The sequence below is a fragment of the Carassius gibelio genome, chromosome A24 (genome assembly GCF_023724105.1).
Source record: "Carassius gibelio isolate Cgi1373 ecotype wild population from Czech Republic chromosome A24, carGib1.2-hapl.c, whole genome shotgun sequence".
NCBI classification, from domain to species: Eukaryota; Metazoa; Chordata; class Actinopteri; order Cypriniformes; family Cyprinidae; genus Carassius; species Carassius gibelio.
In genome coordinates this window covers 5,771,511-5,783,231 of record NC_068394.1, presented here as the reverse complement: position 1 = coordinate 5,783,231, position 11,721 = coordinate 5,771,511, and the positions used below count along the sequence as shown (strand labels likewise).

The 11,721-nt window shown below is 44.0% G+C and overlaps 2 long non-coding RNA genes across 2 annotated transcripts; both read left to right on the top strand.

The window, feature by feature from the left end:
• Positions 1-8,263: 8,263 nt before the first annotated feature.
• LOC127946439 (uncharacterized) lies at positions 8,264-9,537 on the top strand. Its single transcript, XR_008151091.1, has 3 exons — positions 8,264-8,521; positions 8,971-9,221; positions 9,443-9,537. It is a non-coding gene; the product is annotated as an uncharacterized LOC127946439 (long non-coding RNA).
• Positions 9,538-9,615: 78 nt separating this feature from the next.
• LOC127946438 (uncharacterized) lies at positions 9,616-11,721 on the top strand. Its single transcript, XR_008151090.1, has 3 exons — positions 9,616-9,670; positions 9,799-9,868; positions 10,568-11,721. It is a non-coding gene; the product is annotated as an uncharacterized LOC127946438 (long non-coding RNA).

The window sequence follows — 11,721 nt, the reverse complement described above, 5'->3', positions numbered from 1 at the left end:
AGATGCATGTCACCTACAGTATATATGTTTATAAGTCATGGATCATGGAAAGGTTAGTTTTGATGAACTTTAATCACATGGCCTTCAGTTTACCACCTGCATTATTTTAGTGAATGTTAATATATTTGTATAAAAGTGCAAAGCAAATTTTAGTAGTTGAAGGTTGTTAAATAAAAATGGTAAAATAAATACGTAAAATAAAGAGGTACACACTGTAAAAACAAAATTATGTAAAATTTACAGTAAAAAACTGGCAGCTGAAGTTGCCGGAATTTTACTGTAAGAATACGGTAGCAACAATCTAGGTTTTTAAGATTTTAACTTAAATTTACAGTTTAGTACTGTAATTTCATTAACTGATGTAGTGTTAATATACCAACCTACTGAAGTACTGAAGTATGTTTTGTACCTTTGTAATACACTGATAACCACCAAATTCAGGTGGTGATGAAAAAAAAAAAAAACACTGAAATATAATGCAGGGATTCTGGAAATGTTAATTCATGGTTATTCACTGTAAATTATTTGGTATTTTTCACTTCCTGTAATGTCCAATACAGTTTTTAATATTATAGTAGGGGAATCTACCTAAGTAGATACGTAGTAAACAAGTAGTAAACCTTAAATCTAAGGTTTTTACCGTAGCATTTTTACAGCCTTTTACCGTTAAATTCACTGTCATTTTCTACAGTGCAGATACACAGTTACTTTTTCAATTTAACTTTTTACTTAAATTTTTATGCTGATAATACAATGCAGTTCTGACAGAGACAGAATATACTGACATACAGCATCCTAAAGTGTTAATGATTTATGCAAAACGGATGTCGAGCATCTTCCAAAACCACCCTCATAAGTTGAACTGATTTCCATGGGGGAAGTCTACGTGAGATTCATTCAGGCAAAGGTGGTTACTCAACACACCTACTGCCAAGATAATATTTCAGTATGACACAGTGGGTATTCTTTAAAGACCTGGTCATCCATTGTTATAAATAACCATTAATTTCTTTTTGTTGGATGAATGCAGTTTTTAACCACCTGCATTTCAATCACTTTTCGCAAATGTTAGGCACATCAGTAATTATACAGCCAACAGCATAATTAGATCCTGCTCTGGTCTCATGTGGAGCAAGTAAAAGCTTTCCATGAGAGTTAGCAGCTTGGGTAGGACAACAGAATCTAATTCAAGCTAATATTAATGAATACCAATGCAGCAAAGGAATGAAAGTTTCTATATGAAGAATGGTGATCTCATAAGGCTCATATCCCGGGCTGTATTCCCCTATGAAAAGTTATTGTTACTCTATTTAACGAAATAATACAAATCAAAGTTGTGAAAGTTTTCCGCCGTACATGGGAATGGCTGTTGGATGATTTTGTTCACACACAGCAAATCCTCATTGCTGGGCAAATTATGTTCGGCAAACAATTTGAGTTCATCACTGGCAGAGCATCTTGTTTGAGGACGGTAATTTGGAGAAATTCTCATCTCGCGTTTATTTGCACATACAGCCTTCTGTGAGACAACAAAGTCAAGTGTTTGAAAATGAGCTTTCATTGAATCTGTCTCTGCATGTTTATGTTATTGTAATTTGCCCTTTCATATTTCACTTGCATTATTCATGAATCTAACAAAGGACTCTACAAAACTGTTTACTATTGCTAATGATCAGGGGAAGGTGTTGTTCCTCACAAATTCTACTTCTGCTCGTCATCTGTTCAGCTCATTCTGCTCACTCTGTACTTTTACATACTAATAAGCCTGGGATGCTGAAACAAGTTTGAGTGCTCCTGGTCTGAATACATGCTTGTGGTGTTATTTTGAGAGTAGATGAGCGTGTTGTGTTCTAGTGTTAATGAGCTGCCGAGCACCTGAGCTTCCCACACCACCTCACGATTGCATTAATCTCACTTGCCCTCCTTGATCTTCTCTCACTCACCCTTTCTCCTTTCCATGTGACTTGCCATAGTTTCTTTGCTCTCGCTCTTATTCATTTTTGCTTTACTCAAGAGTTCAGTTGCTCAGCAACACCTGCTGGCTTTAAAATTTGTGAGTTTCTGAGTATTTTGTTTCACTAAACAGCTGAAAGGCACAGTTTTTTTTTTCGGCGGGTCATCACAATGATCTGTTCAGTTCTCCAGTCCAAAGTCAGAATGAATCTTGTGTCCGATTCATTTAAGGAATAATTCACCCAAAAAATAAAATTTGCTGAAAATCAGACCATCTAAGATGTAGATGTATCAAAATAGGTATGGAGAAATTTAGCTTTACACAACTTGCTCACCAATGGATCCTCTGCAGTGAATGGGTGCTGTCAGAACGAGAGCCCAAAAAGCTGATAAAAACATCACGAAAAGTGAAAAGGTCTATCACATGTTGTCCTCTTGCATCAAAATCCACCAACATATTTGTTTAGAACTGTTTTGGTCTGTTTTGTCTTGTAAACAGTGTTTGATTTGTGCCTATTTCTCTCCTGATTCAGAAGAGGAAGCCTGATTCACTTAAAAAAGCAATTTGAAGGACTGGAAAAATATATATGAATAGAGCAATAGTAAAAAAAAAAAAAAACGCCGTAATGATGAATTTGCTTAAAACCATGCAGCTTTTCACATCATGACATGTTCATTAATGGACTGGATTGGTGTGGATTACTGTGATGTTTTTATCAGCTGTTTGGACTCTCATTCTGACGGCTCTGTCACGGTTGGGTTTGGGAAAACACAAAGAGAGGGTAGATCCAAATGCAGGTAAGGGTTTTTATTTAAACAGAGGGGTAACTACAAAAATAAACAGTCATGAGAGACAAACGTAACCAAAAGAGGGAACCGGATGAAACGGGGAACTCGGAAGAATGAGAAGGTAGAGGAAGTCTCGGGGGAACGAGAGCATGAGACACATAGGGTAAGGACTCCATGAAGACAACAGAGAAAGACAGCTCTATATAGGGAAACTAATGACAGAGTATTGTCAACACCTGTGCGATTCTAATTGGAGTGCAATTACTGTGAAGACACAACCAGACTAGCGGAATTAAAGTGCCTATGGTGAAGTGCCTAAGGGGAAGTGAGCTCATTAGGGAACACCCAGGAAAACAAAGACTGGCAGCGTGACATTACCCCCTCCCTACGGAGCAGCTACCAGATGCTCCACCTAAACCCAGGAAAACCCCAACAGAAAAAGAGGCAGGAGGGAGGTGGAACGGCGGCGGACCAGGGGGAGGGACGGAGGGACAGAAAACAGGGACAGGAGCAACCAGGAGGAATGGAAAGGTGCAACACAAAACAAGGAGTCCAGGAGGAAGGCGGGCAGGTGGAGGCTCAGGGGGAGGGAAGGAGGGCCAGACTAAACTAAAAAGGAACAGACAGAAACAGAATTCAAAAAACACAAAACATAAGTCCATGAAGGGCATGTTGAGGCGTCCACCAGGACGGAGCAGATGACCACCACATCTTTGTGGTCGAGGCCGGAGTCCACCAGGGCGGAGCGGAAAACCACCACGGCCTTGTGGTCAAAGTCAAAGCCCTCCAGGGCGGAGCGGAAGACCACCACGTCTTTGTGGTCGAGGCCGGAGTCCACCAGGGCGGAGCAGAAGACCACCACGTCCTCATGGTCACCGCCGGAGTCCCCCAGAGCGGAGCTGACGACCACCACGTCTTCGTGGTCACCGCCCGAGTCCCCCAGGGTGGAGCGGACGACCACCACGTCCTCGTGGTCACCGCCAGAGTCCCCCAGGGCGGAGTAGAAGACCACCACGGCCTTGTGGGCACCGCCTCGGGAACAGCATCGGGCACCGCCTCGGGAACAGCATCGGGCACCGCCTCGGGACCAGCATCGGGCACCGCCTCGGGACCAGCATCGGGCACCGCCTCGGGACCAGCATCGGGCACCGCCTCGGGACCAGCATCGGGCTCCGCCTCGGGACCAGCATCGGGCACCGCCTCGGGACCAGCATCGGGCACCGCCTCGGGACCAGCATCGGGCACCGCCTCGGGACCAGCATCGGGCACCGCCTCGGGACCAGCATCGGGCACCGCCTCGGGACCAGCATCGGGCTCCGCCTCGGGAACAGCATCGGGCTCCGCCTCGGGAACAGCATCGAGCACCGCCTCGGGAACTGCATCGGGCACCGCCTCGGGCATCGCCTCGGGAACTGCATCGGGCACCGCCTCGGGAACAACATCGAGCTCCGCCTCGGGAACAGCATCGGGCTCCGCCTCGGGAACAGCATCGGGCTCCGCCTCGGGAACAGCATCGGGCTCCGCCTCGGGAACAGCATCGGGCACCGCCTCGGGCATCGCCTCGGGAACTGCATCGGGCACCGCCTCGGGAACAACATCGAGCACCGCCTCGGGAACAACATCGAGCACCGCCTCGGGAACAGCATCGGGCACCGCCTCGGGAACTGCATCGGGCACCGCCTCGGGAACTGCATCGGGCACCGCCTCGGGAACTGCATCGGGCACCGCCTCGGGAACTGCATCGGGCACCGCCTCGGGAACTGCATCGGGCACCGCCTCGGGAACTGCATCGGGCACCGCCTCGGGAACTGCATCGGGCACCGCCTCGGGAACTGCATCGGGCACCGCCTCGGGAACTGCATCGGGCACCGCCTCGGGAACAGCATCGGGCACCGCCTCGGGAACTGCATCGGGCACCGGCTCGGAAACTGCATCGGGCACCTCCTCGGGAACAGCATCGGGCACCGCCTCGGCCTCCGGAACAGCAACGGGAACCGCATCGGGAACGGCTTCGGTCACCGCCTCGGCCTCCGGAACAGCAGCGGGCACCGCCTCGGCCTCCAGAACAGCAACGGGAACCGCATCGGGAACGGCCTCGGCCTCGGCCACCGCCTCGGCCTCCGGAACAGCAGCGGGTACCGCCTCGGCCTCCAGAACCGCAGCGGGCACCACATCGGGAACAGCATCGGGCATTGCCTCGGCCTCTCGAACAGCATCGAGCACCTTCTCGGGAACAGCCTCGGCCTCGGAAACAGCATCGGGCACCGCCTCGGGAACTGCATCGGGCACCGCCTCGGAGACTGCATCGGGCACCGCCTCGGCCTCCGGAACATTAGCGGGCACCGCCTCGGGAACAGCATCGGGCACCGCCTCGGGAACTGCATCGGGCACCGCCTCGGGAACTGCATCAGGCACCGCCTCGGGAACAGCCTCGGCCTCCGGAGCAGCAGCGGGCACCGCATCGGGAACGACCTCGGCCACCGCCCCGGCCTCCGGAACAGCAACGGGAACCGCATCGGGAACGGCTTCGGTCACCGCCTCGGCCTCCGGAACAGCAGCGGGCACCGCCTCGGCCTCCAGAACAGCAGCGGGCACCGCATCGGGAACAGCCTCGGCCACCGCCTCGGCCTCCGGAACAGCAGCGGGTACCGCCTCGGCCTCCAGAACCGCAGCGGGCACCACATCGGGAACAGCATCGGGCATTGCCTCGGCCTCTCGAACAGCATCGAGCACCTTCTCGGGAACAGCCTCGGCCTCGGAAACAGCATCGGGCACCGCCTCGGGAACTGCATCGGGCACCGCCTTGGAGACTGCATCGGGCACCGCCTCGGCCTCCGGAACATTAGCGGGCACCGCATCGGGAACGGCCTCGGCCACCGCCTCGGTCTCCGGAACAGCAGCGGGCACCGCATCGGGAACAGCCTCGGCCACCGCCTCCGGAACAGCAGCGGGCACCACATCGGGAATGGCCTCATGGACGGCAGCCGCCCGCTCGGGAACGTTCTCCGGGTCCTGAGGAACAGTAGCTGCCTGTCTCCTCCTCCGCCCTCTACGATGGAGAGTCGGTGGCGTTGAGTCGGCCATCTTGTGCTGTGGTGCTGGGCTGGCGGCCATCTTGAGCTGTGGCGCTAGGCTGGCGGCCATCTTGGGCTGTGGGGCTGGGCTGGTGGCCATCTTGGGTTGTGGGGCTGAGCTGGCAGCCTTGTCTGGAAACTCTGGTGTGGTTGTTGCATTCCACTGAGCACGATGGTGCAGGTAATTGGTAAACCCCCAAAAGTCCAGGATCTCTAACCCCTTCATCTCCCATTGAGGTAAAGGATCATCCAGGCAATTATTAAACCAATCCTTTAGTGCTGCATCATTGTAACCTAACCCGACTGCCAAAGTCCAAAACAATTGCGCCAGGCCCCCACCTCCCTTCCCTCTTGATGAAGGGTGGTTAAGTTCCGGACTCTCCCCCTCCGTTCCTCCATGGTGGCTGGGGAACCGATTCGAAATCTCACACCGCTGGATCTAGGCATGATGGAGTCCTTCTGTCACGGTTGGGTTTGGGAAAACACAAAGAGAGGGTAGATCCAAATGCAGGTAAGGGTTTTTATTTAAACAGAGGGGTAACTACAAAAATAAACAGTCATGAGAGACAAACGTAACCAAAAGAGGGAACCGGATGAAACGGGGAACTCGGAAGAATGAGAAGGTAGAGGAAGTCTCGGGGGAACGAGAGCATGAGACACATAGGGTAAGGACTCCATGAAGACAACAGAGAAAGACAGCTCTATATAGGGAAACTAATGACAGAGTATTGTCAACACCTGTGCGATTCTAATTGGAGTGCAATTACTGTGAAGACACAACCAGACTAGCGGAATTAAAGTGCCTATGGTGAAGTGCCTAAGGGGAAGTGAGCTCATTAGGGAACACCCAGGAAAACAAAGACTGGCAGCGTGACAGGCACCCATTCACGGCAGATGATCTATTGGTGAGCAATTGATGTAATGGATCATTTGTCCATATCTTTTTTGATGAAGAAGCATCAACTACATTTTGGATGGACTGATGTTGTGTAAATTTTCAGTACATTTTCATTTTTGGCTGAGCTATTCATTTCATGTTTAGCTATTACACTAAAAAAGGATAACTTTAAAAATTGTAACATCTAAAAACAAAAATGTTTCTTATGCAAGTCAGATACTTAATATCACAATCAACCTTAATACATTAATTTGCACCAGCAAATCAATTCTGTCTGGGTTAAATCATGTAGAAATATTTGAAAGTAACAATTGCTGATTAACACTTTTCACAGGTATCATTTTTTTTTTTTTTTTTTTTTACCTGCATGTAAATGTAAAGTTTCAAATCCTTGGCTGAGTCATTCTCCAGTAACAGGCCACAATTTAGCAGTATGCTGGCTGCTGGAAACACTACACTATTGAGAAATTAATACACTGTTAAGAAATTAATGCATAGACTATTGAGACCATTGAAAAAACTATTGAGATTCATGTTTCCATTGAGTATGAATAATAATTACGTATATATTAGTCTGAAAAAAATAAATGTAATATTCAGCACTAGTGGCTTTTGAAAATTAATAAACTAAGCTTTATTAAACCACAGTAGTGTAGAGGTACTGCTCTAATTTCCGCTGCGAGTTAGAGGAGGAACCCAATACAGCAAAATCAGTTTTCCCTGCCTGAGCTGCTCTCCAGTAACAGAGTACAGGGAAGCAGTCTGTCCAGACAGAATTGATTGCCTGAAATGTAAAATTTTGCACCAGCACTTCTAAATTTATTATGGATTTTAATGCAAGTTTGTTAATAGTTGATTTTGGTATTGATTTTTTTTTTAAATCTCCAGTCATGCAGGTTTAATTTAGGTTTATCACTTTAATATCTGGAAAATATTACTGGAAGAGAGAGAAATGGGATGGGTGGTCTCAGTATTTCAGATATTAATAGAGTGCAGTATTTGAAAGCGTGTGTAGTGGCATTGCATTGAGATATAATCTTGTGTGGTCGCAGCTATCTCCAGGAGCACACACTGATTTAAAACAATGATACAAACCCCAAGAAATGCAGAAAACAAAAGCAGCTACTCTCCCTCTCATAAATCACTGAAAACCTCTTTTCCATTACAGCTGAACAAATAACAACTCCGTATTACAAAACACCTAAAGGACCGGGGGGCTTCTGCAACAGTTGATGTTCTATAATAATCAAATTTTAGCTTTATCACAACACTCAGCTTTATCGAGGATACAGGAATGAGAAGTGTAGTGACAGTATCAGAAAAAGTGAAAGACAAAGAGAAAATGTGGATGGAATGGAGAGATGGAAGTTCAAGGTGGGTAATTTTTAGTTTATTAATACTGTATATTCAGTGTGTGATATTTGGAATAGTAAATCCTTGCTTGTTACAATATCTAAACATTTGTACAACAAACTAAATTAAGCCAAATTAATAATTATATTTTTGTGGTATGATTTTTTTGTTGGCATCACATTAATTAATTAATTACCTACACTCTAAAAAACGCTGGGTTGTTTTTTCAACCCAACTGCTGGGTTGAGGCCGTTGGATAGGACTTTGGGATGTTTTAACCCAAGTTTGGGTTGAAAATAAGGTTTAAAAAAAAAAATGTTTAACCCAGCGGGTCTGGGTTGAGGACGCGGACGTGAAGGAGAGCACGCACGTCACGTCAAGATCGTACGTCTCCAGTGCGAGCAGCCGCCATTTTCTCAGCGTGATAGAAGCGAGAAGCGAGTGAAAGACTATGGTAAGTAAATATTCAAAATGTAAAGTTATCTTTTATTGTTTACCCGGTTGTATGAAAGGCGGAAGGTTTTATGAAAGGCGGAAACAAAGGAGCTTAACGTTATATATATATATATTTAAAAAAAAAACGGACGCGGTTTTCGCCTCAGACACGGAGGTCTTAACTGCCTCATGGAACGGTACTGAATGGAGGATGTACTTTTAATATAACGTCTGTGAATGTATTTTGTCATTTACATAAGATTTAACATTATCTGTACTTTTTGAGGCGTTAACAGACGGTTATGGTCACGGTTACGCTCATGTGAATTTGTCTTTTTTTTCGCGGTTAAACTGAAAGTATGTTTGTCTCCTAAAGGAAACGGCATTGTGTAGTAAAGACTAGCATAATTATTTTGAGGCTGTTGAAGTGGTAACTGTTAAAAGTATGTTTTACATGTAATATTTCAGACTTGTCCAGCTTGTGTCTTCATTGTCCTCGCGCTGAGAGTTAAAGACACAGAAGCTGTTTGTGTGAGGAGTCACAGACCTGTGTGAGGATGAGGAGGTGTTCTTCTGAAGAGAGGGACAGACGGGTTAAGGAGAGTAAACTTCAGAATAACATCAAGTTATCTTTATTTTTACTAAGACTAAAATAATGTGTGTGTTTTTTTAGATGTTGCAATCCAGAGACAAGATAACTTCATTCTTTTGAGACTGATGTAAGTTAAGTTATTATTACTTTTTTTTTTTTAGAAAATTAATGTTTATGTTGTGTCCTGCCTGTTAACTTCACATTTTGATGCAAAAACAGTGTGATTATATATATATATATATATATGTATGTCTGTATGTCTGTCTGTATGTGTGTATATATATGTATGTATATATATGTATGTATATGTTAATATTTTATTGAAACCATTGATGTCCCTCTTTGCAGAACTCAAACTAACTGGAGTTAAGGACACACAAGTGTGCTTTTGTGAGGAGGTGGTTTTCTCAGCTTCTTCTGAAGAGAGGGAAAGATCGTTTAAGGCAAGTAAACTTCATAATTTCATGTTATCAGTTGTTGTTGTGTTTTACTAAGAGTAAAATAATGTTTGTTTTTTGTTTTTGTAGATGTTAAAAGCAAGAGACATGGGAGAGCATCATTCCTTTGAGATTTTATGTAAGTTATTTTTAGAAAATAAATTTTTCTGTTGTCTCCTGCCGGTTTACTTCACATTTTGATGCAACAACAGTGTGATTACGTGCTCATTTCATTAAGACCATTGATGTCTGTGTTTTTTATTGCAGAAATCAAACCAAGTTTGGAGTTGTCTTGTCTGATTTGGAGAGTCATTATTCTTGGTCTTCGCTCTTAGAGGTAAAGTTCACACAAAAAATAATTTACTTGCCCTCAAGTCATTCCAAACCTATAAGACTTTTGTCTGTCTTTACAACATAAATTAATATATTTTCAGTTTTCTCATAATATTTGTTAATCCATTTATAGTTTAGATAATCAGTATTTTCAAGCTTCGTAAATATAGAGTTATTGTAGAAGTAAATTCTGATATTTATATATGAATACATCTTAAATTATATGATAGCAAACATGTTCAAAATAAAATACTGGTCTCCCAGACCAGCAATGGAGGACACAAAAAGAGAATATTAAATATATTCATACGTTTTCCAAAAAATTAGCAGATTTTGTATGAGTCTGGAAAAACATGGGGAGAGTAAATTATGAACATTTTAATTATTTGGTGAACTAACGGTTTGAAGAGCAGCCCTCCACGTACATGAACATTTGTGAGGTATGTGAATGTCATGACTGTTTTAATGTTTCAGTAAAGAAGCTTTCTGAAAGCAATATTTATTCAAACAATATCACCTGCCCTCACACTAGTGCTGCCATTATAGACTTCATGAGAGCTGTGATAGACAGACATTAAACAAGCACACAAAGTGTTGAAACTTTAAAACCGATTATTTACCTATCCTTACGGATGTGAATACACCTCTACCTGAAAATCGATAGTTTAATTAAATGTTTAATTTTTTCATGTGTTTCTCTTAGGCCACTGATGAAGAACAGACGTTGACTGGGATGAATGCTGGTCAGAGAGGAGAATCTTCTTTCCCCTAAACTGATGCAGCGGTGGTTTTAAAGGAGGACGCTGCCCTGGATGATGTAGAAGATGTCACATGCTGTGCTGATGGGGTTTCTTCATGATTACATCAGTTATGCTAAAGAGATCATGAAAATTGACCGTGATGCATGATCTGTATTAATGGACTATGAAACAAACTGTAAGTGTATAATTTGTTAAAAAAAAAAAAAGTTAAATGCTTTTTCTGTGTTGTTTAGTAGAAGAGTTTACACTCTGTCATTCATACACCTGCTCACATTCTTTCACACACACACACACACACACACACATGCGTCTGTTAAATGTTATAATATCAAAGTTAATGTTGTGATTTATTTGTGTACTGTCATGCCAGAATAGTTGGAAAAAAACCTAACTAATTGTAAATTTATTGTATGTGTTTTCGTATATTTTTATACAATATATACAATTGAACAAAGTCCAATTTGATCTTGAGTTATATTCATCAAATGTTCAATGCTTTGTTTATGAACTGTAATGTAGCTGTTAATGCCATCCTTTTCTGCAATTCTTCTAACATGTTACTTTTTGACTTTTCTCATGTTTTTAATAAATATTTTCCTTTTGGTAATTATTATTTGTGTGTAAAAGTGATATTTAAAATGAACAACATTTGTAGGTTTAATGCCTAGCTCAATTTGGGTTAATTTTAACGTAGAAATGCATTGTTTCCCCACATGGCTGCACTCTGCGAGTTTATGTTCTGCCAGCAGGAGGCGCTAAGAGCGGGAGAGGTAGGTTTCTCCGGTAACGGCTGCAGAGCGGTGCTGAGCTCACAAACGCTGCCTTATCAAGCACATGCGAAATGATATCGAACATTTTCTAAATACAGTAGTTTTCCTTCTGAAATACAGTGATAAAAAACACCCGCTCTGGTTTTTGAAACCCTGCAATATAGTCATTTTAAACCATAAAAAATGGCAACCCAGCAGGCTGGGTTAAATATGATAACCCAACTGGTTGGGTTAAAATAACCCAGCGCTGGGTTCGTCCCTTTTTGACCCAGCGCTGGGTTGTCAAAATAACCCAAATTGGGTTGTTTTCAACCCAGCAGTTTTTA